General features: G+C 47.6%; 1 long non-coding RNA gene across 4 annotated transcripts in view; it reads right to left on the bottom strand.

Moving 5' to 3' along the window:
* Positions 1–262: 262 nt before the first annotated feature.
* LOC112546261 (uncharacterized) overlaps positions 263–25,316 on the bottom strand; it is a 130,432-nt gene continuing 105,378 nt past the window's right edge. For 3 of the 4 annotated variants that reach the window (XR_012897593.1, XR_012897596.1, XR_012897595.1), the window contains 2 exons: positions 10,732–10,860; positions 263–559 (listed from right to left, as the gene is read on the bottom strand). This is a non-coding gene — a long non-coding RNA (uncharacterized LOC112546261). The remainder of the gene's footprint in view (positions 560–10,731; positions 10,861–25,316) is intronic. The other variant, XR_012897594.1, reaches the window with a different exon arrangement.

The raw sequence follows: 25,316 nt of genomic DNA, 5'->3' as shown, positions 1-25,316 counted from the left end.
TCTGATCCCCCTTTGCCCATTTTTCCAGCCCTCCAAGTGGCGGAGGCCCCTGGACATGTGGCCCAGTGGTTCATCCATCACTGTACATAGACAAATGGGGAAGCACAAGGCAGAATGAAACGACGCTGGCCAGCATCCCAGGCAATGACCCAACTCCCGTCAAGATTTTTGTAGACATCACCCCCAAGGAGAGCTTAGGAAGCAGGCGGAAGGAGGGCGACAGGGCAGCTGTTAATGAAACACCCCTCCCAAGTGTAAGGGACTTCAAGCTAGAAGGCCAATCCATTTGTGCATCGCCACGCTGGGCAGCAACAAGACTGTTTAGGTCAGCTTGTTCCTTTCTCAAAGAAGGAAATAGCATTTGGTTGTATTATTTTAACCTGTAACTGGAGTGAGAAAGAAGAATTAACCCGCCGTTTTCTTTTGCCAAAAATTGCAAACAAAGTGCTTTTTAAATATCCCCTTCTGGAAAACCACCTCTTCCCTTTCCCCATTGTTCTTCTCTTTGTAATTTTAATGTCTCCTTTCTTTGCTTGTTCTTTCACCTCGCCCAGCTGTCCTGTTAAAATACAAATGAATGCTTGTGATCAGCCAGGGAAATGTTTTACAAGCTTTAACAGTTTTATTTTCTACAGGGCTAAAGCCGAAATAAGCTATGCAAAGTCAACTGCATAGCTTAAGTTGAAATAGCTTATTTTGGCATTTGGCGCTGCCTACAAAGCAGGAAGTCTGAGAAAGACCACTCTTTCTCCTACTTCCTTTACTCCTCGGCTATGTCTACATTGGCACCCTTTTCCGGAAAAGGGATGCTAAGGAGACAAGTCGGAATTGCAAATCCGCAGGGGATTTAAATATCCCCCGCGGCATTTGCATGAACATGGCTGCTGCTTTTTTCCGGCTCGGGGTTATGCCGGAGAAAAGCGCCAGTCTAGACGCGATCTTTCGGAAAATAAACCCTTTTCCGGAAGATCTCTTATTCCTACTTTCAAGTGTAGATGTACTTTCAAGTAGGAATAAGAGATCTTCCGGAAAAGGGTTTATTTTCCGAAAGATCGCGTCTAGACTGGCGCTTTTCTCCGGCATAACCCCGAGCCGGAAAAAAGCGGCAGCCATGTTCATGCAAATGCCGCGGGGGATATTTAAATCCCCTGCAGATTTGCAATTCCGACTTGTCTCCTTAGCATCCCTTTTCCGGAAAAGGGTGCCAATGTAGACGTATCCCTCATGAAATGAGAGTCACAGGAGTTGGAGTAAGAAGTCCTCCAGCTCACCATTATTTTGACATTATGTCGAAAGAACTGCTTGTAGTGTAGATGTACCTTAAGGGTACGTCTACAAAGCATCCTAAACTCGAAATAAGATACGCAATTTGCACTACACAAATTGTGTATCTTATTTCAAATCTATTTCAAAATAGAGTATTTTGAAATTTGGCACATCTACACAGTGCCAAATTTCAAAATAACGCGCTATTTTGAGGCAGATCTTAACTCTTGTGCAACGAAGTTTACCAGGAAAGAGAAATAGCGCGGCCATGATTTCAAAAAATATGTTGAAATAACAGGTGGCTTGTGTAGACATGGGGTAGCTATTTTGGGAAACCTCCAGTATCCCGAAATAGCCATGCAGTGTAGCTGTCCCCTAAGTGTCTACACAGGAAGTGGGCTATTGGGGAAAAAAATTAAAAGGTTCCTTAAGCGTCCCCCCGCCCCCAGAAGTAAAAAAACAACGTGTTTCCTCTCTCCCTGGGGAAAGGTAAGTTCCGATGCCAGAGCTGAGGTGTGACTCTAGCGTAACCAACAGTGTCTTCATGATAATTAATCAAAGGATTGGTGGGGGGTACAAAATAAAATTGTGCACATGGTCACTTTGCTGTGTTCCTGCTGAACGTTCTTTCTCAACAGGCCATAATGGGCTGGAAGGAGGGGGAAATGTTACAGATTCACCAAGAGGAGTGGGACTGAAGAACCTTGGTGTAGTAGCAAGCTCTGGTCTGTGGCCCTGGGGATTTGGAAAGGCTACAGGTGGTCTTGTAGCTAAGGCACTGGGCTAGGCTGCCGCAGGTGTGGGGTCACTACCAAGAGGTAACCTGGGGCAAGTCTTTTAGGGAGAGATTGTATTATTACCTTTCTGGCCATGCAAAGGGCAAAACTCCTATTCCCCCGTGGTCACCTCAAACACGGGAGCTCTGCATGTGTGACTGGCAAGTGTGTGTTACCAGTCCCACTTTCGGCTGGCTCTGCCCAGGACAAGAATCAGCAGCCTTCTCAGCTGGGGGCTATGGCAGTTCAAGCTTTTAGCTCTGGACATGCCCAGCTCAATCCTGGCGTGTCAGCCTAGGCCAGTGGTCTTCAAGCTGCGGGTCGCGACCAACGTTCTCTCTAATTTTTTCCTTCTGCGTGCAGAATAAATTTTGTTCTGTGCACTTAGGTCAGTGTGAATGTGCACCACCAGTAGAAACATGTGCTGTCGGCTGTGGGCGCTTGGCTAATCAGTTGGGCAGCTTTTAAATCTCTCTTGAGTGGCCACCCAAGCGCTCAGCTTACAGGGAACATTGTTTGCGACTCAGCACTGGATGGTGGGCACTGGGTCTCATTGCTGCAGGGGAATCAGGCGACCAGTGGGGGGAGGGAGCTAAGGCAGCGACCTGCCTGTAATAGCACCGCAGACTGTGCTGTGCCCCAGAAGCAGCCGGCAGCAGGCCCAGCTCCTAAGTGGGGGTGGGGGAGCAACACGGCTCCCCACACTGCCCCTGCCCTGAGCACTAGCTCCGCACCTGCATTGTCTGGGAACCTGCTGCCGGCTGCTTCTGGGGCGCAGCCTGGTCTGTGGGGCCAGGAGAGGCAGGAAGCTCCCTTAGCCCCCCCGCTGCACCGCAGACTGGGAGCTGCTCAAGGTCAGCCCCTCCTGCCCCAACGCGGACCCTCCCCCCAAAGCTGGAGCCCCCTCTTACACCTCACAGCTCTCCTCCTCGGCACCATCCCAGAGCCAACACTCGTATTGGGTCATGGGCATCAGCAATTCTCAGCCACGTTTGTGGCCATCCTCAGACAGAGAGCACTGCTTTTCAAATCCATGCCAAGCGGTGTGAGGGGGCAATGGTATTCTCCCACTGGCAAAAGAAGCAGTGAGCCTGAATAGTAGTTTGGATGCCACCCAGGGGCTTTGGCAAAACAAAGGAGGAAAAGGAAAGAGTTGCCCTTTTTCTGAGCCGTCAGTGAAGTGGTGTTATCCAGTGGAGAGACGGTAGAGATTTGCTGCTGAAATGGTTCTAGGATTTTGGGGTCCCCCCCTCCATTGCATCACTGCAAGATGTTGTCACTTGTGAGGGCGTGACATCATATCGCAGACACTGTGTCAAGTCACTACATCATACAATTACCCGGTTGCCCCATAACGTCAGGTCATTGCATCATACTATGGCTTTGTTGACTCAGCAAAGTTAAATGTTGTCGTGGATTTGTTCTGTTAATGGCCCCGGGAGCCATTTATCGAGCTGAAGTCAAGTGTGATGTAGTCATCTCACTGACTCTTCAGGGCTGAGTAGATTAAGGCAGGTAATTGTAATAATAATATAGATTATTTCCAACATCTAGACACAGGTCAAAATAATCAAAGAGCACCAGCGGGGGGCTTTTCAGAACCTACAACTTAATCTGCCTTTCAGAGAACGTAGAGCAAGTTTGCCAGACATAAATAATTGAGAATACTTATTTTAATTATAACTAGATGGAATAAATTAGAAATTCAATTACAGAGCCACTCACTGAAGAGGCATTCAAAATGTTTGGACTATTAGTTGCACAAATTATCTGCAAGAAATAACAACATTGGTGGGAAGTGACCCCACACCCTTGTTTTTAATAAAAAAGTCAAGGTGCAAAGCACGACAGATCAGTTTATATGAAGGTCTAACCCTACTACCACTGTTTCTTCTGTATATGACATAAACATCCTTTTATAGAAACAACTAGCTGATACACACAGAACAATTCACACCTGGGTGGATAGGAGACATCAAGATTGGCTCCTCCCTTTATATGTCATTTGCATACTAATATTCTATTGGTTTCAATGAGTCATATTCAGTCATGATCTCGCTGCTTTCTCAACTCATTTGCATACTGTCATTTTATTGGTTAAAATGACACACCTGTTCAATTCTGCCATTTTATGATGTCTGCAATTGACTAAATCCATATAAGATGCTGTGGTTTTTGCCTAGCAGAGTTTAGCTGACCCAGGGTTGGGTTTTGATTTTGCAAAACCCCAAGCCTGGGTATTTCACATGTGGGTTTCTTTATTTAATTTACCAAAGTACAGTGGGTGAATGGAGGGGAAGGAAGAGAGAGAGGAAAATTGTTCATATTTTATCTAATGCTACTGCAAACACTTTCTTGACTGATACAGGATTCATTCTCCCAACTGAAGTTTCAAAGTTAAACGGACCTCTGAGCCAAATCTCTACCCAAACCACTGGTTTTCTGTCAAAGCCACACAAGAAGTTGAAATGCACATGACATAAAGCCCATAAAATCTGTGCACACCAATGTGCTTCTCTGTTACCCTCGCCACCTGCTAGCACAGCCATGATAGCACACTTCTGACCTGCACCAATGGCCACCACCGAGTTCTACAATGCCCAGTGAAGGCTCTGGTGTCTTGTGATTATGTATCCCAGCAAAGCGGAGTGCAGCTGCTCTCCTGGGGGAAAACCCACAATGACCCATGCACATCGCTTGCACTTAGATTGTAAGAAATGCGTGTTATATGAAACTGATAACTAGACAAGTATGTACGGCAAATAGACCAATGAAGAGATGTTGCAAAATCAAGCCATTTTCACTGCTGTACTCCCCTGAGTCACATGCAAAGTGGTGAGACAGAGGGCAGCGAAAGACAGAGATGAATTAAAGATCAGAGAGAGGAAACTGGACAGTAACACCCAACCTGTGAGTTTCCTTAATCAGTATTTAAGGACACATGACCGGTTTCTAAAGAACGGCACTAATAAATCAAGCTTTCTGACAGGGATTCAGTTTTCCAGAGAGAGCCCTTTAATAAGTTTCACTCAGGAAGTCTCTGCTCCCAATAAAGACTTCACAAAGTTAATTACACTAAACAGTAATTATCGTGTCCCTTCATTGTTCAATTATCTTGCTGAACTGGTGTTTCCTGATTAATTTTCTGATTAAAATGTATTAAATGGAGGAAAGCTTGCAAACAGAAGATGACAGATTTTAGGCAGCTGGGAAAGCGAAAACGGGATAATGCCCAGCTAAGATCCAAGCCATTCTCTGGCAGCACACATGTGTTTTGGCCAAGGAAGAAGAGGGAGCAGTTGATAGGAGCAGAAGAAATTCCAGGAACATGTTGTTAGGGGTTGTTAGCATGCACAAAGTTCGGGAGTGAGGTGCTCAGCTTGCTTTAGGCTCTTGAGCTGTGCAGGTTAGCTCATTGCATGGAGAAGAGCCGGGATAACATTTGGAGGACGTGGTGCATGTTCTACCACAAGAACTCTGCCAATGCACCTTCCACCTAAGCTGCAGTCATCCTGGATGAGCCCATCCTGGGCTCGGCTGATGCTGATCGACTGTCTCTCATGTTATTCCAGTGGTGGGCTCCCGTTACCACTTTGGGCAACTCACTCCTCCTGAAACATGCCTTTGTTTATCTACCCCCAGCCTCCATGCACCTCAGCTGATGCACCTAACTCCAACCCTGCACCCCTGCTTTTCCAGCTTTGGATCTCCACACTGGTCTCTTGGTGCAGCTCAGGTCTTGGTCGGCACCCCCCACAGATGCTCAAACGCTGCTATGCTGCTCTAATCGGGGGAGCGGGTATTCTCTGGCCTGTGTCATGCAGGAGGTCAGACTAGATTATCAGGAGCATCCCTTCTGGTCTTCAAATCTTGGTAACACGCCATTCACCAGCTCTTCCAATCCTGGTTCTCCTTTCCTGATACAGACAAACATGCACCAATTCTGGGCCTCCCAACTCATTTCCATGTGTGACCTAAATGATGGTTGGGTTGTTGATCATGTCCCCTTGCAAGGGAGCCGCTGGTTCTCCGATCCATGTGGGCAACACGTCTGCTCGCGGGTTGCTTCTGAGCCAGAACAATGCTGCTTCCCAGGAGGATGCTGTTAGGATGCACTCTTAGTAATCCGGTAATCATCGGCGCTTTGATCCGCCGCTGATGCCATTTGCATAGCCTCTGTGAGGCAAAATCAGAAAAGAGGATTAATTTGTCTTTCTTCGCCTAAATATCACCTGTGGCTGGGACCACAACAAACAAATGCCTCTCCTCCTGCCCCAAATCCACATGATTAGGTTACTACAGCCCAAGATTTAAGTTAATTATTGAATGGATGCTGCGGAGGTCAACCCCACGTAATGGTTTATTTTGAGTTGCATAATGTGTGTAAGTCTCAATTAATTCACCGCTAAGATGACGCAGGTTGGATAAGAGAAATCTTGGAGGCACTGGAGTGATTAGCACCAAAATAGATAGATTGGCTTGGACTGAAATATTCAGTCCGTGCCTAGTTGTACGTGGAATAAACACTCTTCAGCTACGTCTACACTGGCGGCTTCTTGTGCAAGAACAGCTGTTCTTGCGCACAAACTTGCCGGGTGTCTACACTTACTTTGTGCAAGTAAATTTACAGGCTAGCTTCGGAAAACAGGGCTTCTTCTGGAAGAGTTATTCCTCTCCCCACAAGGAATAAGCCCTCTTGTGCAAGAGCTCTTGTGCAAGAGGGCAGGGTAGACAGGCAACATGAATTTCTTGCACAAGAAACCCCTATGGCTAAAATGGCCATCAGAGCTTTCTTGCGCAAGAGAGCATCCACACTGCCATAGACGCTCTTGCACAAAAACACATCTCTTGCGCAAAAGCACCTGCCAGTGTAGACGTGCTCTTGTGGAAGACTTTTTGCGCAAGAACTCTTCTGCAAAACAGTTCTTGCGCAAGAAGCTGCCAGTGTAGACATAGCCTTCCAGAAAAGGGGTTAAGAGAATTTTTTTCTATTTGTTCCTTAAGAAATTGTGCACTCAGAGAGAGTCAGGTAAGGAGTTAACTTTGCTTGTGAGCTGCGCAGCGCCTGAAAAAGAACTGCATCACAACTAACAAGAGGCATCGATCCAAGTGCTAACTGCTTGTACGTTCCGAGGAATTAAAAGGAGCAATTCCATTTGCAATAGTGTCTCCTGCTGACTTCCAATAATGCTACATAGAACATCTTTTTACAAACATCTTATATTTGCAGCAAGTTTTGTTTCATTCAAAAGGCGGTACACCTTTGCTAACATTTTAATTTCCAATTCACAAAGCAAAGAAAAGTTTGGAACAACCAGAGTAGCTTTTAGATTTGTTTTCATTAATACTACAGTTAAGTAATGAATCAAACTTCATTTGGGTTCCCTGAGTCCCAAAATATTACTTAGTAAACAATTACGCTTAAGCTAGCCAAACCTAATCTTGATGTTTTAACATAGTCCCATGTTTGCCAGTTTACAGTAACATTTATCCTGCATCAGGCTGAATGTTGGTGTCCATAAGGGGGAGAGGGGATTAATGCTTGATTTCAAAAGCTTTCTCCAAGTTGATTCATTTCTATTTAATTTTTCCAGGCAGTTGCACTCTGTGTGCGTGTGCGTGTGTGTGTTCATGGGGCGTGTATCACAAAGCCAGTAGCACAGTCTTACCAAGCTGCAGAATACTGCATAACTTTAATTAAAGCACATGCATATATGGGGTACTAGTGAAGAGGTAGGGGGAAATCTTATTATCCCAGTTAAGGTGATGCTTTTGTGTTAAAAAACACACTCACAAAAACTTTTTCTAGCAAAAGTCCAAACCCAGTAATTATGTTGTAACTCACGGCATTATCAATTTAACTCCGGATGAGACTGCACTGCAGCCCAGAGCACAATGCACAATGTAACTGAGGTTAATTAGACCGAACTAGTCCCGGCCTCAGTGCTGGAGTTTATGGGTGGTGTAAAGCAGAGTTCACTCTCTTGACAGGTTAACTGTGCTATAAAGACAATATCACTATATTGTACCCAGCTAATGGCTACAAGGTCATCTTCTGTAGCTTCTCCGGATGGCAGCAATACAATTGCCTATCCTCAGGGGTTGAGGTGGCTCCCGATCCTGCGATCTGATCCACTCGGACTGATTCCTTCATCTGCTCAGCGCTGCTGTCCAATGCAATGTGTGCATGGTGGGGAGGACTGCCCATTTGTAGGATCAGTTGCATCAATCGCCAGACTGCAATTGGTCTATAACTACAGGCAGGATGGCTCAGTGGTTAGAGTGCCAAACCTAGCAGGCTGGAGATGAGTGCTCTTTTCCTTCATCTGCCACCAACCCTGTGTATGCACTTAAGAACATAGGAATGGCCACACCGGGTCAGATCAAAGGTCCATCCAGCCCGGTATCCTGTCTTTCAACTGCAGTCAATGCCAGGTGCCCAGAGGAAATGAACAGAACAGGGAATCATCAAGTGATCCCTCTCCTGACAAACAGAGGCTGGGAACACCATTCCTGCTCATTCTGGCTAATAGCCATTGATGGACTTATCCTCCACTTGGGTACTGTACTTAATTTTCCCATCTGTAAAATGGGGACAACAGTATTGCACTACCACATCAGAGGGTGTTATGGGGGTAGATTAAGACAGTATGTTAAGGGAGGCACACAACACAAGTATCTTGGACAGCAAGACACCTGCCATATGGCAGGACCAGCTGTGGGAAATAAAGTATTTCCTACTTAAAGAGCTACACACAACTTCAGAATGCGTAACAGCTGAAACACAGAGAATTCAAGATCAGTCCTAATTGTGCAAGGTTTTCATACTGAAATGAGGCCAGGCACAATGACCCTATGTAGAATAGCATGCTAGTCGTGTCTAAAGGCCTTCTGAGATCAGGGCTGTCACATATGAGGCACTTTATAAATACACTTGAACCCCTTTAATCCGGCAAAATTGGGTAATAGACTATGCAGGATTATGGAATTTTCTGGACCATGGGGATTCAGCATAATGAAGGGTAAACAAAGCCTTTTACTAAAGCTTTTGTATGTGCAAGCCACTGTAGAGTACTGTACAGGTGTAACATGTCACAGTCCTTAAAGCACTGTATTTAAACTGTTATTGGATGTGGGGAAGTGGGATCTGTGAGAGCCATGCAGGGATCCGAACCAGAAGGGTTCCCAGAGCACAGACACCCGGATTAAGGAGGTTCAAGTGTATATCCTTAGGGAACATCCCTGCCCTAGAGTGCTTATGATCTCAATAGATAAGACCAATGCTGGGAAGCAAAACAGAGGCAGAGAGAGGTGAAGTGACTTGCCACAGGTTAAACAGTTGGTCAGTGGCAGAAACAGGACAAGGATTCAAATCTCCTGGGGGTATGTCTACACTGCTGAGTTCTTCCGAAAAATCGCTGTTTTTTCCAGAAAAACTACACTTACATCCACACTGCAATTGTATTCTTTCGACAGAAAGTTGAAAGAATGGAGGGATTTTTCTGATGGCGGTAAACCTCGTTCTACAAGGAAGAAGCCTTTTTCTGAAAGAGCTCGTTTGGAAAAAGGCATGTGTAGATGGGGAAGAGGGGTTTTTTCGAAAGAAAAGGCCTCCAGGAAAAAGCACAGGTGCCCTGGTGGCCACTCCATCCACAGCTATCAGAACTTAAATGCGAGATAGCGCCCAATCAATGTAGATGCTACCTTTTGAAAAAGCACATCGCTTTTTCATTGTGCTTTTGCTGTGTAGACGCTCTCTTTCCGAAGAAGTTTTCCCGGAAGATCTCTTCTGGAAAAGCTTCTTCCAAAAGAAGCCTGCAGTCTAGATGTAGCCCCAGAGTTTTAACCAGCAGGCCACACTGCTGGATAAGTTCTTTGAGACATCTGGCATAGCTGGGACATGGAACATAGGAAAAAAATTATTTTTAAAGCTTTGCTCATTTTCAAACAAGTCCAGAGTGCATTGAGAACAGAGACACGCCCAAAAGGTCCCACCTTGAGGAGCTGCTACAGAGCATCCTGCCGTGTGTCCATACAGCTTGTTATAGGAAAAGCATATTACACAATCAATACTGTGGGAAAGATCTTTGCATTTCGTTACTGAGTGCTCGTGAGTCCCTCGCCCAGCAGCTCATCGTACATTAATGGTGCATGACAAGCATCGGGCACATTAAATGCTGTTACATCTAACAATACACCCCAGGAACCACTGCAACTTGACACATGAACAGAAAGAGACCTCCGTGCACTAGGGGGGCCATTACACCCCATTAAAGTCAGAGGAGCTGAAAGCCTGTGAGGTGCCATTGTGCTGAGGCTGTGATGAATCTGGCAAGGTTTATTGCCAACGGCGGGATATTTATAAGGCAACGGTGTGTTGCTGATGATCGCGGCTGTATATTTTTTTCTTTTACAAAGGCATTCAGGGAGGGAAGCAGATTAGAAAACCTCCCCTTAGGGGCTCAGCTGTTTAAGGAAGAGCACCGAGGCACTTTCATTCTGGAAAGAAAACAGGTTGCCCTGTGTTTTTTGGTTTTGATTTTGTTTTTGGTGTTTTGTTTTTGTCGGCACAGAGAAGGCTCCTTGCATGTTACCCGTAGTGGCCACTTGATTGCAGCCCACAGTCTTGGGTCCAGCCCTCCCCCATCCCCAAACTCCCTGCTGATCTGCATTGCAAGCCCCGACTCACCGTGTCCCCATCCACAGCCACTTCATTGCAACTCTGGGAGAGATCGGAAAGGCTTGGCTGGTGCAGAGGTACAGACCGAATCCTGCCCTGCAAGGTGCTTCTCTGTCTTTACTGAAAGAACAAATTGGGCTGTAAAACAGAAGAGGCCCTCATAAAAAAATACTCCAGCAGGAACACAGAAGATTTTTACTCCTAAAAGCAACCCATCCCCCACTTCTGGCGGCCAGGGTGGAGTCCAGCAAGAAAACATTCACTGCCACCAGGAAAAGGCTATTTCAGCGTCCTTTCACAGCAGCAAGAAGGATGGAGGGTGGCATTTTCAAAGGAGCACAATGGAAGGATTTGGGTACCTAACCCTCCAGCTGACCCCTGGCTAGGCCAATGAAAAGGGGCTGAAGTCTACTAGGGTGCCTTCCATTTCAGAACAGAGAGGCAGGTGGTTTGGCGGAAAGGTGGGTAGCTGATTTCAAACCCAAGGGGCCCAGTTCTCCCAGGCCCATCTCACGCTGGTCTGGCTTTCAGTCACGTCACTTCAGCTTTGCCCCCCTGAATGCTGGAGAAGCAGAGGAACACACGGTTCTGATATAACAGCCTCTAACCAGCAGCCCTCAAAGAGCTGGCTGGACAAGGGAGGTCGGTATCATTTTTACCTTTCTCTAGAGGGGGACACTGAGGCACGGAGTGGCCGTGACTTGCTCAAGGTGACCCAGCGAGCCAGTGGGAGCACTGGGAAAGACCTTACAACCCCAAATCCCAAGCTAGTCGGCCTCCCTGCCTCTCAAATAGAAGCTCTTTCAATGCATTGACAAGCAATGACTCCCACACCAGTCTGTCCTGGCTGAGGTGACCTTGGGTTCCCCTCTGCAAAAAGGGGACAATAGAGCATCTTCTTGGTGTCTCTGGGTTGGAAACTTGAGGACGGACCAGCTGGCTCTGGACCTCTGCCCGCATCCAGGCGGGTGACTTTAGATTGCACTCATGGGCGATGCCTTCCCAAACCGCTAACCTAGCCAGGACCACACTCCGCCTCCAACCCCTGCCCTCCTTTAGCAGTTTCCTGGGACTGTCTGGGCTTCATCCCCCATGAGGCTGGAGCTGTGCTGTCAGCCTTCCCGGGGCTGAGGAGGTTGGGGCCTGGTGCTGCCCATGCTCCAGGCGCAGAGGGGGCTGCACGCTTAGGGTTGCCAAACAGTTTAACAACAAATAACGAACCGCCCCCCCCCCCCACCAAAAAAAACCAACGGGGAAAAAATTCTGTTGAGAAAAAAAAAGGGGGGAGACCAAAGTTTTTGAGCAAAAAAAAAAAAAAGTGCTGCGCCTTTAAATGGCCCCACGCTCCTCACTCCCCTACCCTTGCCAGATACGGGAGGGCAAAATCGTCCCTGCTGGGCTTCCATCCAAGGGAAACAGGAAATACCAGACATTTTACATTTTACTGCTATTTTCTGTTGTTGTTTTTTTAACCAGACAGGGCATGCGAATACCGGACTGTCCGGGTGAATACCAGACACCTGGCAACCCTACGCACACTGTGCACCCTCTCTATGCTCCGGGGAAGGCTGGGGCTGCATGCTGCCAGTCCTCCCTCACTCCTGTGCTCTGGCAAAGGCCACACTCTGCCCATGCTCCTACCCTCCAGACTGGGGTGGGGAAGTTGGGGGAGGGTTGGCCTGCCTGTACAGCGGAGGGGGACGTAGAATCTTAAAATCCGAGGGCTGGAAGAGACCTCAGGAGTCATCAAATCCAGCCCCCTGCCCGAAGTAGGACCAATCCCAACTCCATCATCCCAGCCAGGGCTCTGTCAAGCCGGGACTTAAAAACCCTGCTCCTAATCCAACCCTGCCCCACCGACCACCCCGTACGAAAGAACCTCTTCATCGGGAACCAAACCGCAGAGGAATAACCGCGCCGAGTGGATTTAATGATGCTCCAGCCTCCGGTGCGTGCAAAGAGCAAGGCAATTAATAAGGTATATTTAGCATGCTAAGAGGAGGTGCCTGGCTCCTGCAGCAGCGGAGATCATTTAAATAACATTTGTCTTAAAGATCACCCCGGCTGTGACTGCAGCTGGAAACGCTGTCGGCTGCTCTGCAGCTCACCTGGCGACATTCGCCCCTCGGAGGGTCAGGAAGACGGTCTGAACCCTGCGCAAAGGGCCAGGTGCACCAGCCCCGGAGCAGTTCAGACAGGCAGGCTGCCTTGGAGCAGGAAACCCATCCTTGCTTCTTCCCAGGCCTGGGAATGCGAGGCTGGCCTGGACGAGCTGCTCCCGGCATTGGCCAGAGGGTAGGAGGTTGGAGCCAAGCTCTTGTGAAAGGGGTTTTCGGGGCTGCCGCACATGGTAAGAGGGGCCCCGTGCCTGGGGCCCTGGGATGCAGCCACTAAAGCCACATGTGTGCTGCATTCCTGGCCGGCTCTGCTTGGCGGGGGTGGAGGGAGGTGGCTCTGTTCACTTCCATTCCCCCTCGCCCTGGCCTGGAGCCCCATCGCTGCCAAGGCAGGAAAGTGCTGCCCATGCACTCGCCTGCAGCCTTCCCCCCCCCCCCCCCCCCCCGCTACTCTGATTGGCTGGGAATCACAGCCAACGGAGTGGTGGGAGGTGGTGCCTGTAAGCGCAGGGCGGGGTGGAACTACCTGTCCCCCCACCAAATGGGAGCTGCTCCAGGTAAGTGCGCCAATCCCCTGCCTCCTCCCATCCGTATCCTGCACCCCTGTTCCCAGCCTGCTCCCTACACACTGAACCGCCCCAGAGGCTGGGGGGAGGGAGGGTTCCACAAAATCTGCTAGCCCCAGGCGCCCAGGAGAGTTAATCTGGCCCTGCTTCCAAGCCCACCCCACCCCTTCCACTCCGTCCTCAACCCACACTTCTGCATACACATGCCAGCTTTGACCAAGCTCACACCCTAAAATTAGCAATGTCGCCCGAGCAAGATGCGTGGCCACATGGGCTAGCTGCTGAGGGCCTATCAATGTTCCCAAGCTGGTTTGTACCTCTGGTGATCTGTGACTACACTGAGCCTACCCATGTGCGCATGGTCCCCTGCGCTTCCCCATGCTCCCCTGCACTTCCCCATGCTCCCCTGCACACTTGGGTGTATAGCCCAAGTAACCGCCTCACTCCCCAGTCTTGTTAGGTCCCACACAATCCCTCTGCCCTTTGGAGGGGAAGGAAAGAAAGATCCCCTGTCAACAAGAACTTCATAAAGATGACGCAGCAGGTGAAAATCCATTGAGTCAGCGCGACGAGGTTCCAGAGTTGCTACCCTGGCTAGTGTGAAATTCTAAACAGGCCTCAGTCCTCCAATTTCAGGGCACAAGCTGCTCACCAGCCCGGCTGAGGAAGGAATTTCTCCTCCTGTCCGAGGTTTGCGTAGTTGGGTGCGCAATACAGAGGATTTCCTTTGGGTTGGAAGGAGCCGCAGGGCTCTATCAGGCTACATGACTCACTGGGTCCATTCCAAATCGGCAGCTTCACATATGGCCAAGCAATCGTAGGAAATAACGGAGCGGGAGGAACATAAACGCTCACGTTTCAGGGCAGGGAAGAAATTTGTCCTCTAGGGGTTCGGGCCATATGCTTTTCCAGCGTGCACTGTCTGAGAGAGGGGAGGAAAAGTGGAGAGAGATTTATCTCTTTGGCAGTTTTAGCCCACATCCCTGATGGGCTCTTTAAACCACAGCGGCTCTGTTTGTGATTTACTACAGACCCGCCCTCCCTCGTGGCTTTCTAAGTGGGGCAGCTGAGTCAGGATAAGGAAATACAATAGATGAAGTCACTGGAAACGGACTCGCCTCCAGGAATAACGAGGTGAACTGTCTTTTCACCCTGACCTCGCCCACGGCCCATTCCCGGGCTGGCAGTCCAATCTGCTGCCAGGCAATGCTGTACTGGGAGTCTTGCCTGGACTCAGGAATCCCTCACTGGAGCCGCTTTAAAAAACTGACTTTGTTGAGAACTGCAGAATGGAAAGAAAAATGTAAAAAACTAGAGACTTGCCCGCCGAGAAATCTGCGTGCAGAGAAGCCGTTCGACTTCCAAGATTTGACATTATGGTCCTAGAAGGAAGAGTCAATACACAGACCTCAACTTCTGAAGTGAAATGAAGGCCTGGAATGTACGATTTTGGAATCATATTGTTATTAGGTGCTTGGCTTTATGGCAAGCCAAGCACTTAATACATAGGCTCATACGTGACTGACGCTCCATCCCTGATTCATATAGGCTACCTCTAGACTGCCGGCTTCTTTCGGAAGAAGATTTTCCGGAAGAGATCTTGTGAAAAAATTTCAGAAAGAGAGCGTCCACGCTGCAAAAACACATTGAAAAAGTGATCTGCTTTTTCGAAAGATAGCGTCCACACTGAACGGACGCTATCTCACATTTAAGCTGTGATTACTATGGACAGAGTGATCACTAGGGCACCTGTGCTTTTTCCTCTTTCCTCTTCTTTCAAAAGACCTCTCTCTTCCCCATCCGCACACGCCTTTTTCTGAAAGAGCTCTTTCGGAAAAAGGCTTCTTCCTCATAGAAAGAGGATTACCAATGTCGGAAAAACCCCTCTGTTCTTTCGATTTTCTTTCGAAAGAATGCAATTGCAGTGTGGACGTAACTCAAGTTTTTTTGGAAAAACAACTGTTTTTCTGAAAAAACTCTATAGTGTAAACATACCCATAGACCTAACGGGAGGTAGGGAAATGAGGGTTAGTGGTTTTTTGTTCAGGAGTGGGTGTAAAACTGAAGAAACCACAGGAGAAAGGGACTGGTCTTTACATAAATGGACAGAGGAGAGAGGTGTCTCTTCTTAATTTTGTTTAACCCTGTTCTAAATTACAGTGTCATGGCGTGGTGGCGCATCGGGGTCCCCCACCTCCTGCATCCCCATAGTGGCACGAACCGAATCCACCAGCCAGTAGAGTAGAGGGAGTTTATTGCTTCTCCAGGATACAGCACAGCACAGGTGTAATCTGGTTACAGGAACGGGGGCTAGGAGGCCTCAGTGCCCCCCTTGAGATGGGGGGTGGCTGGGCCCTACAATCCCAGCCCCCTCCCTAGCTCCTTCTCCCCTGCTTCCCACACAGAAACTACAACTCTCTTCCAGCCCTGCCCCCCAGCCAGGGGCGGCATTCCACCTTCCTTTGTTCCTCTCCTTGGGAGGTAACTGGTCGAACAGGTTACCTCCCTGTCCCATCAGCTACTCTGCTGGGCCGTGCTACAGACAGCAGCCAGTGGGGGTCACCCACCGCCCAAGCCTAGCAACCAGCAAGGTACCCACACTACGTCACACATGGGTTCTAATCTTTAGTAATATTTCACTAACAGCAAGCCTCCCAGTGCATCAGGCCCTACATGCTACTTTGTGCGGCCATCCCACCAGATCTCACTAGTAAAGCAAGGCAGAGAGCGTCAGTGAGAACTTCTAACGTCCACATCACCAACCATTCTAGGCTACGGAGCCGTCTTGTCCCTGGGTGGCAAGGGAGATAGCAGAGAAGACTGGCGGGCGTTCTAAAATTTACCCTGCCGTTCAGCCGCAAGTTGTCAGGTTTCATGCAGTGAAAACAGAGTGAAATGTATGGCCTGTGTCATGCAGGAGGTTGGACTGGTTGATAGAACAGTCCCTTCTGACCTTGAAGCCTATGAATCCACAGCATCCCAGCAAGCTGACAACAGTGCTGCCTAGTGATTGCAGCAGAGGGATCCCTAGGAGCAAGGGTGTGGAGTTTCTATTCACGGAGGTGACATTGATTTGGTTTGTGGATTCTTACGTGCCTTCCCTGCCGTTTGAAAACCATCTTGCTCCTATGAGTATCTCCCTGGAGCGCGGAGGGAATTCATGAGCTAGCTTTTTTCAAGTGCTTTGGGGTCTTCGTGCGAAAGGGGACATATGAGCACACCCTGTTGTGATGGCGATTCCCGGGCTCTGTTCCCAAGCAGCGGCGCCCCACTACACACCAAGAGGCGCAGACCGTGGAGTGGATCAGGATGTGGATTCTGAGCACAGACCTGCCAACTATGTTCAGTTAAAGGGAGCGATTCCACTAGACCAAGCGGTTTTCAAACTATTTTTCTCAGGACCCAGTTGAAGAAAATCCTTGATACTGCAACCCAACATAATTTGACTGGAGTGGGGGCTCCGGGGTGAGGCTGAGGAGTAGAGCTTTGGCTGTAGGAGGGGCAGTGACGGATATAGGGCAGGGCGAGTGGGGAGGCCACCCCGGGCCCCGCGCTTCAAGAAGCCCCGCGCATTCACCCTGTCAAAGGGGGTGTCCCACGAAATAGTGCTGCCCTGGGCCCCGCAAAATCCTCATCTGCCCCTGAGGAGGGGGCTCTGACTTGGCGAGGGGGGCACGACTGGGGCAGAAGGGGATGACCTCTAGTGGCTCCTGGACAGCAGTGCAGTGGGGGGAAAGGGAGGGGCTAAGGCAGCTTCCTGCCTCTCCTGGCACCTCAGACCAGGCTGCGCCCCAGAAGCAGCCGGCAGCAGGTTCACAGCCAATGGGAGTGCGGAGCTAGTGCTCAGGGTGGAGGCAGTGCACAGACCCCTGTGTGCTCCACCTCCCCCTATCTAGGAACTGGGCCTGTTGCCAGCTGCTTCTGGGGAGCAGCACAGGTGGCTGCCTTAGCACCCCCACTGGTCACCTGAACCGCCCCTGCAGCAATGAGACCCAGTGCCCGAAATTCCGCCACCCAGTCCTGGGTCGTGACCCCTAGTTTGAAAACCACTGCACTAGTCAGAGTATCTTGTTTGGTTTTGAAATGGTCTGGAAATTAAGACTGGAGGGGCGAGGTTAAAAGACCCAGACACATCCAGGATTGGAGAAGAGTGGAGAAGAAGAAAATATTGGCCACTCTTGGGGTTAGTATATAGGGTTAGACAGCTCACCGACCTGATCCCGTGTGAGAATTCCTTTGTAAAAGTGATAGGGATTGAGTTTTGCTGATCCACAGGGAGCAAAGAAATTGTACTGTCCTCATCTTAAGCTGCAGAAGGGCTGATGTTAGAGGATACTTTGTAATGTTAAAGCAGTGGAAGGAGCTGCAAAGGAGGACGTGTAATAGTGCATTGTTGGAGATGTTCTTTGGGAGAGGTTCTTTGTTCCTCTCTTGGGGATGGTTTAGCTGTTGTGAAATCCAACGCACCATGAGGCCCTGGGAGGAGATGCTGTGCCCCATGGATCAGAACCATGAGCTAAAGGGGTCAGCAGAATCAGAACCACAAATCCAAGTGATTCAAACCATGCTAGTTTGAGGACTTCCAGCAAAGTATTTTGGGGCCTTGTTTCCATAGGGATTTTAATCACTGATGTAACTTCATGACCGCAACAAGGCCACATCTTCACTTGCCCCACTGGAGATCAACCTTCTGGCATTCGATTTAGCGGGCCTAGTTAAGACCCTCTAAATCAAATGCTGAGGGCAGCTCCGGTCAGCACCAGTACTCCTGGCAGTCACAAGAAGTAAGGGAAGCCAATGGGACCGTTTGCTCCTGTCGGCCTCCCTCTGTGAAGCTATATTTTATGTAGCTGGAGTTGTGTATCTTAACCCAAACTTCCAGGTCTAGTGCAGACCTGGCCTTAGAAAAAATCTACACGGGTATGGTGGAGCAAGCGATACTAGTACAGATCTCGCTGCACCTGTGCAAATTGTGACCACCCCAAAGGTTTGCACTAGTATAGCTAAAAACACAATGTCAAATCCTGAGCCCTGTTGAAAGCAGACGGAAAACTCAGTGCCGCTTCCCACTTGTTAGTAGTGGCACTGAGGTTGGCATGTTGCCATACTGCTATCTGCACCAAGGGAAATTAACAGTGCTCTTCTCTGATGCAAGCACATGTGTTTGCACTGGTCTTTGCATCAATTGTTGCTGGTTTTTTGTGAACATTCCAACAGACAGATCTTTGCTAGCCCCATGCTTCTTGGAGGGCTGATAAAAGGGATTTGCAAACACCTGCCACGTCAGCTTGGAGGTTTTAATGCTTTTTTTTCCCCTTTTGCAATATTTCCTCCATCTCTACCCCACGCTAATAAACAGTCATTTTTCCTCAGGTTAAAATCACTCCTGCAGCTCTGGAGATGGAAGTCTGTTGCTGACCTTAGCCCTCTGTTCCCCAAGATCTCACAAAACTATTAAAGTTCCACTAAAATTGTAACAAAACATCTGTCTCCTTTATAGCAGCTGCCATCTGGAGTATACAGCCAGACCAAAGGCTGTGCTGAACTGACGGCTCCTAAAGTCTTTGGAAACTACAGCAAATGTAAGAGCAGCGATAAGGACACACTGCACTTCTACACCAAGGAATCGTAAAGTGCTTTGCAAACCCTGAATTAGCCCCAGCACACCCTGTATGTTATTATGTCCATTTTACAGCTAGGGATATTGTGGCATGAAGAAGTTAAAGTAATTTCCTTGCAAGTGGACTATACTCTTTCTTTGAGACCCTGGCATGGATACGCCAGTCCCCTGCCCTAGCCACACAGCCACATGATATCCATTAGGCTACGTCTACACTACAGGGTTTTTGCGCAAAAACCTGCGGAGTGTCCATACCTCAAGTTCATTTTAGTGCAAGTAAATTTACAGTAAATCAAACGATCAGAGGGGTTTTAGCGGTGTAGGTATTCCTCTTTCTATGAGGAATAACTCCTTTTTGCGCAAGAGTTCTTGCGCAAAACGGGGGAGGGGGTGATGCAAACAGGCAACGGGGGAGGGGGTGATGCAAAAAGAGCCAATTGACAAAAGCACAGGTGCTCTGGTGGCTATTCTGTGAATAGCAATCAGAGCTTTCTTTTGAGAGAGCATCCATGCAGTGTGGACGCTCTCTTGCACAAAAGCCCATCGCTTTTGTGATGCACTTTTGTAGTGTGGACATGCTCTTGCGCAAGAAGTTTTTGCGGAAGATCTCTTCTGCAAAAAGTGTCTTGCGCAAGAAGACTGCAGTGTAGATGTGGTCTTAATATCCCTGCAAAAGACTTATACTTGAACCAATGTAATCTTATGTGGATAACTGATGGCAGCAAAAGATGGAGGGCTGTCAATTACAGGATTTAAACGTTTAAAAGGGGAGGGGGAAAACACAAGACCAAAAAAGTAGAGAAAAACAAAAGCTATTATGTAGCAAACAAAAGCAGCTATATATTAAAAAAAAGAGATAGACAATGCAAACCAAAAATATTCTTTATGATGCACTGACAGATAGACAGCGGGCTGAAATAATTAATTGTCTCTTATTATCATTGAATGAGGACCAGATGTGAGTGTTGACAGAACTCTCTTTTTTTTTCTGGGATAGCACGTTGCAAACTGTGTAACTTATCGCTCCTCTACATTCAAGGAAAGTAACTGACACATTTTACTGCCCTTTCTACCCTGGCGACTCTGCTAGATACGAGGCCATTGCCAAGGGACTCGCATAGCTGCAGTTCAAATGAAGTTTGGAGCTATGGTTCGGTTGCAGGACTGCGGAGTGAATTGAGAAGTGGGCTATAAGCTAGAACTCAAGTCACAAATTCACGTGAGCCGGCAGATTTCGGCAACACCTGTTTTTTTGTTTTGTTTTGTTTTGTTTTTAAAAGATGCCCCCGGTTAGATTTCAAAATACCACATGAAAAGGTTGAATCAAAGTGAGCGAAGAGGGGAATTCCTTTCAACTGCATAAATAACCCCCCAATGTAACACGCTATAAAGGGCCTGATTCTGATACAGAGTGAACCTTTCTAGTCTGGCAACCTCAGTACTTGGCCGGTGCCAAACCAGAGAATTTGCTGAACAACGGGAGGTCAATATTGCCTAGCAGCATGATCAACACTTTCCCTGCTTACTGGGCTCAGAGGGTGTGTCTGCACAGCACCCTGACCTCAAAATAAGCTACACAATTTGCGCTATGCAAATTGCATAGCTTATTTCGATGTTATATTGAAATAGCTTATTTCAATATTTGGCACTGTTTACACAGCACCACATTTCAAACTAAGGTGCTATTCTGAAATTTCCCTTGTCCCTCATGCAATGAGGTTTACAGGAACATTGGAATAGCGAACCTGTTATATTTCAATATAATGGGCTTGTTCTTAAGACATAGAATAGCTATTTGGGGATACTGGAAGTATCCTGAAATAGCTCCGCTGTGTAGACGTAGCCTTAGAAGACATTTGTGGGAAACTATAGCCCAGCACAGAACACTGAGAGCCAAGAGTGGGGGCTATAAACAAACCTCATGGGCCCACGGGAAACTTAGCCACACCCATGATAAGTGGACTTCTGGCTAACTAAAATCATGCCAGACCATGGATGTTGTTGGACCAGTGAGTGCCAGATTAGAGAGGTTCCACCTGTAGGACTAACTCTAGAAGAACTGTGATAGAGATGCAGCTGTGTTAGTCTGGTCTAGATGAAACAAAAGTCAGAACTATGTAGCACTTTAAAGACTAACAAGATGGTTTATTAGGTGTTGAGCTTTCGTGGGCCAGACCCACTTCTTCAGAACAAATAGTGGAAGAAAAGTGGCACGACCATATGTACCAAAGTGATACAATCAAAAAAATGAAGGCATGTGAAATTGACAGATCAGATTTTGGAACAGAGTGGGGATGAGGGGGGAAGGTTAGTGTCTGTGTAGTAATGACATAGGGATGATAATAGGAGAAGTTTCTGTGAGGTAATGACATTAGGGATGATAACTGGGGAAGCTATCTTTGTAATGGGTGAGATAATTAGAGTCTTTGTTTAGACCAATACATAAATTTAAGCATGAATGACAATTCAGAAGCTTCTCATTGAAGTCTGGAGTTAAAGTCTCTTTGAAGCAATATGCATGTTTTAAGGGAAAGATCAGTCTGGGCTGTGCCCACAAAAGCTTATGATACCATCTACATGTTTTGTGAGTCTATAAAGTGCTACCAGACCATTTGTTGTTTGGTTGGTTGTTTTTGTAATGGAATGAACCATGTTGCACTGGTGTGAAATCAGTACATTTTTTTTGAATAGTCTTTTAAATGTTTCCTGTATTTTAACCAGCTATTAGAATAACAATCTTTCAAAAACATTGAAATGTTGACCCAAAAAAGTACGATTTTTGAAATTTTTGCATGAAGTGTTCCCTTTGTTTTACACTTCATGACAATGTTAGACACACTGATATGTAAAAGATTAAAGGAAAGATGCACAGCACAGTGTAAAAACATTCGTTTCTACCTCAGTGAGCAGCCTGTTTTAAGCTTTATGAAACACTAGAACATTTACCTGGTGATGCTCGGGGCCTTCAGGGCTGGAAGCTGGGGGTGTGTGGGGTGCAGGAGTCAGGGGAGAGGGCTGGGACTGTGGAGGATGTGGGAATCAAGGTTGGCAGTGAGGAAGGGCTCAGAGTAGGGGTTTGGGAGTGTGTGTGGGGGGAGGAGTCAGGATTGGAAGTGAGGAGGGACTTAAGGCAGGGAGTGAGGGTGCAGGAGTCAGGACAAAGGGTGGAGGGTTCAGGGCAGAAATGTAGGGGGTGTGGTAGTTAGGGCAGGAGAGTGGATGTGTGGCGGGGTTCAGGGCAGAGGGTGGGGGCCTCAGGGCAGGTGGTGCAGATATGTGTGGGGGTTCATGAGTCAGTGAAAGGCTGGGAGGTGTGTGTGTGGGGGGGCTTAGGGCAGGGAGTGAAGGGTGCAGGAGACGGGGCAGTGGGAAGGGGACTCAGGACAGGAGGTGGAGGTGACCAGCAATTGCTCTCCGGAGCTAGCGAGGGCAGTGTGGGCTGAGCTGCTCAGCCCATAGCTGCTCCCTGGATCTGGGACACCTGCTGCCCCCTGTGGTCAGTCTGGAGTAGAACTGTCCCTTTTCATTTGATGAGAACCAATCAGATTCCAGGCACATCCCATTGTCCTGGCACAACCAAACTCTGCCCATTGTCATGGCACAACCAAACTCTGACCTTGCTTTAAGTTATGATAAGAGGAAGTTGCATCGTGAATTTCATGGTCCTTGTTCTTACTGTTTAGGAGAAGTTCTTGAACAAATAGACTCACAAATGGATGCACAGACAGACACACACACAAATTCACTCAAATATATGGTAGACTAGCAGATGTACTCTCTCAAATATATAGTAGACAATAGTTCCAATTCTCAGCTGATATAAACTGCCCATTTACATCACTTGTTTTGGTCATAATGAATTTAGTCCCCTATTAAGTCATTATTATAATTATTATTAAATAGTACCTGGGCCCTGATGTGTGAGGCATTGTATATACATGCCCCCCCCCCCCAAGACAATTTTTCCCATCCCCAAATCTTTCTATCTAAGTAATTATATAAGCTGGTTCAAAACAATCTATAGAAAGGGCAGAATTCATAAGCCTTTTCTATTTGGGTAGGTTTGTGAAATAAAGTGTATGGACTGAAAGTAGGCAAGACTTCATGTCAGCCCCAAAGACATACTAAACACATCTCCTAAGAGCTACCAAAAGCAGCACTTTTTTTAAGGAACAGGGGAACTAAAGAAGTCCTGTTCTCTTCTGTTTTTAGCTACCATCCTCAGTTAAGCACCATTCATTAAGAACTGAGAGCTGCAGGAGGCAGAGTTCAAAAGCATCAACAGCTCACCTCTGGGGACCTGAATACAACTTCTGAACTACAACCGAAGAGGCGTTTGATGAGGTTTATTTTTTTCCAGTTCACTCCAGTCTCCTCTGATACACATTAAAAAAACACCCAACAATGCAGAATAGCAGAGGCTCTCGGTGCCACAGGGGAACCACAGTTGAAGGTAAGGAGTTGGAGGCTCACTACTGTGGAGGTCAGGAATGGAAAAGGAGAAGGTTCTGCAGTGTGTTAGCCAAGCTGTATCCCCAGCAGCAGGAATTCTGCCAACTGAGATGGGGCCGGAACAGTCACAGTTGCTAGAGGGAGGGTGGGAGGGACTTTGACAGACCTGGATGAGAGTCTGGTATTGAACAGGCAGGGTTGCTGTAGGAAAGAACTGATCTGCATTGGCAGGGCTGGGTGAGTTTCACACGCGTTGAATTTATTCCTTTTATTTTATATGTCAATATCAATTAACAATTGTGGTTGAAATTGCTGTAAAATATGACACACCATGCGAAGTAACTCTTGGAGTTGTTCCAGACTGACAGAGGGAATTCAGAGGGAAATCCAGAGCAACTCTTCTGGGGTTACTCCAGATTGACAGTAACATTCACAAGCTCCCATATAAATCCAGACTAATTCTACCCAGCTTAGTCTAGGCTGATACTAATGCAAATGTAAATCCAGAGTAACTATTCAGTTTATTCCAGATTTACACCAGCGTACAGGAGATCTGATGTGAATCCAGACTAATAAGCCCGAGTTTGGGCTGGATTTAAAGCCAATGGAAACAAAAACAGATACTGGTCCCTAGTACTATTTGCACATTCCCCATGCTATGCCCCCAACCTCTGCTTTGCTTCCATTTTCATTTCATTTCATAGAGCATAAGACTCCAATGTCACTATTAAAGTTAATCACAGAGTTAGACCCACCCACCACTGGACCATGTAAATCAGCCTGCATGCCATTCACCCGAGCCATGGCAACCCCTTTAATTGCAATTAAAGGGATGGCGGGGAGGAGCGCTGATATTGCAGATATTCATCACGCCTGGGGAGCCTTCCTCTGCTAAAGGTTATTTGAGATTAGAAAACCAGGCTGTCACTGATACAGACCGATTCGCTCTGCATTTTGAGGGGATTGTCAGACACAGGCTAAAGGGACTCCGTGTAGGTGATTCATGAGCACAGTGAGTCTAACGACAACAAATTCCTTTCCTCCAGGAGCCTCCTAACACCGTTAATTTAAAAACGCTGTCCTCCATCCCCTGTTTTCTCCCACGGAAAGTTGTGTTGCTTTGCTCCTAGCTGCTTTGCCGACACGACATTTTCTGCTGAGTTAGTTTCTTCTTTTGTGCGGCTTCTTTTGGAGGAGAAGCCGCGGGCCTGCATGTTTCCTCTGTTCTCCCTTTCTGTCAAGGCACTTGTAACACAGCGATGTTGTTTTGTCCCTAATGCACCAAGACACAGAGCCTGCAGCTGGAGTCTGGCACACTCCCATCAATCCCAGGTAGCGCATGGGCGTCAGCTCTCACGGTGAAAAAGGAAATTAAAAAAGAAAAAAAAATCAGATGGCACGGGTGGATTTTGACTTTCTTTTCATTCAGGGCAAAGTTAGGACTCGGGAAAGACAAGGACTGATATCCGTGGGATGAGCTAGGCTGAATCAGTCATCGGCCCAACCGAAAATCAGGGACAGATCCCCGGCTGGTGTAAATCAACAAAATGCCACTGATTTCTGGTTTAAGCTGAGGATCTATCAATCCCCGCACTTAAATACGTGGCTTGAGCAGAGTGCCTGCAGCGTCCATTAATTTTAGTGACATTTGTGGAGGTTCAGAACTTCTGAAACTCAGGCCGTGGTTATTTAAGCATTTAAATGGGGAGTTAGTTGCCTAATTAAAGAAGCCAAGTTTAAGACCCAATTAGTTGCCTAATTGAAGAAGCCAAGTGTAAGACGGCTGGGACTAGAACTCAGAAGTGGGGAGGCCTCATCTCCTGCTCTGAACGCTGGACT

Source organism: Pelodiscus sinensis, chromosome 25 (assembly GCF_049634645.1).
Source record: "Pelodiscus sinensis isolate JC-2024 chromosome 25, ASM4963464v1, whole genome shotgun sequence".
NCBI lineage: Eukaryota > Metazoa > Chordata > Testudines > Trionychidae > Pelodiscus > Pelodiscus sinensis.
Note: the sequence above shows the minus strand (reverse complement) of the source record. Positions and strands in the feature narration are given on the sequence as shown.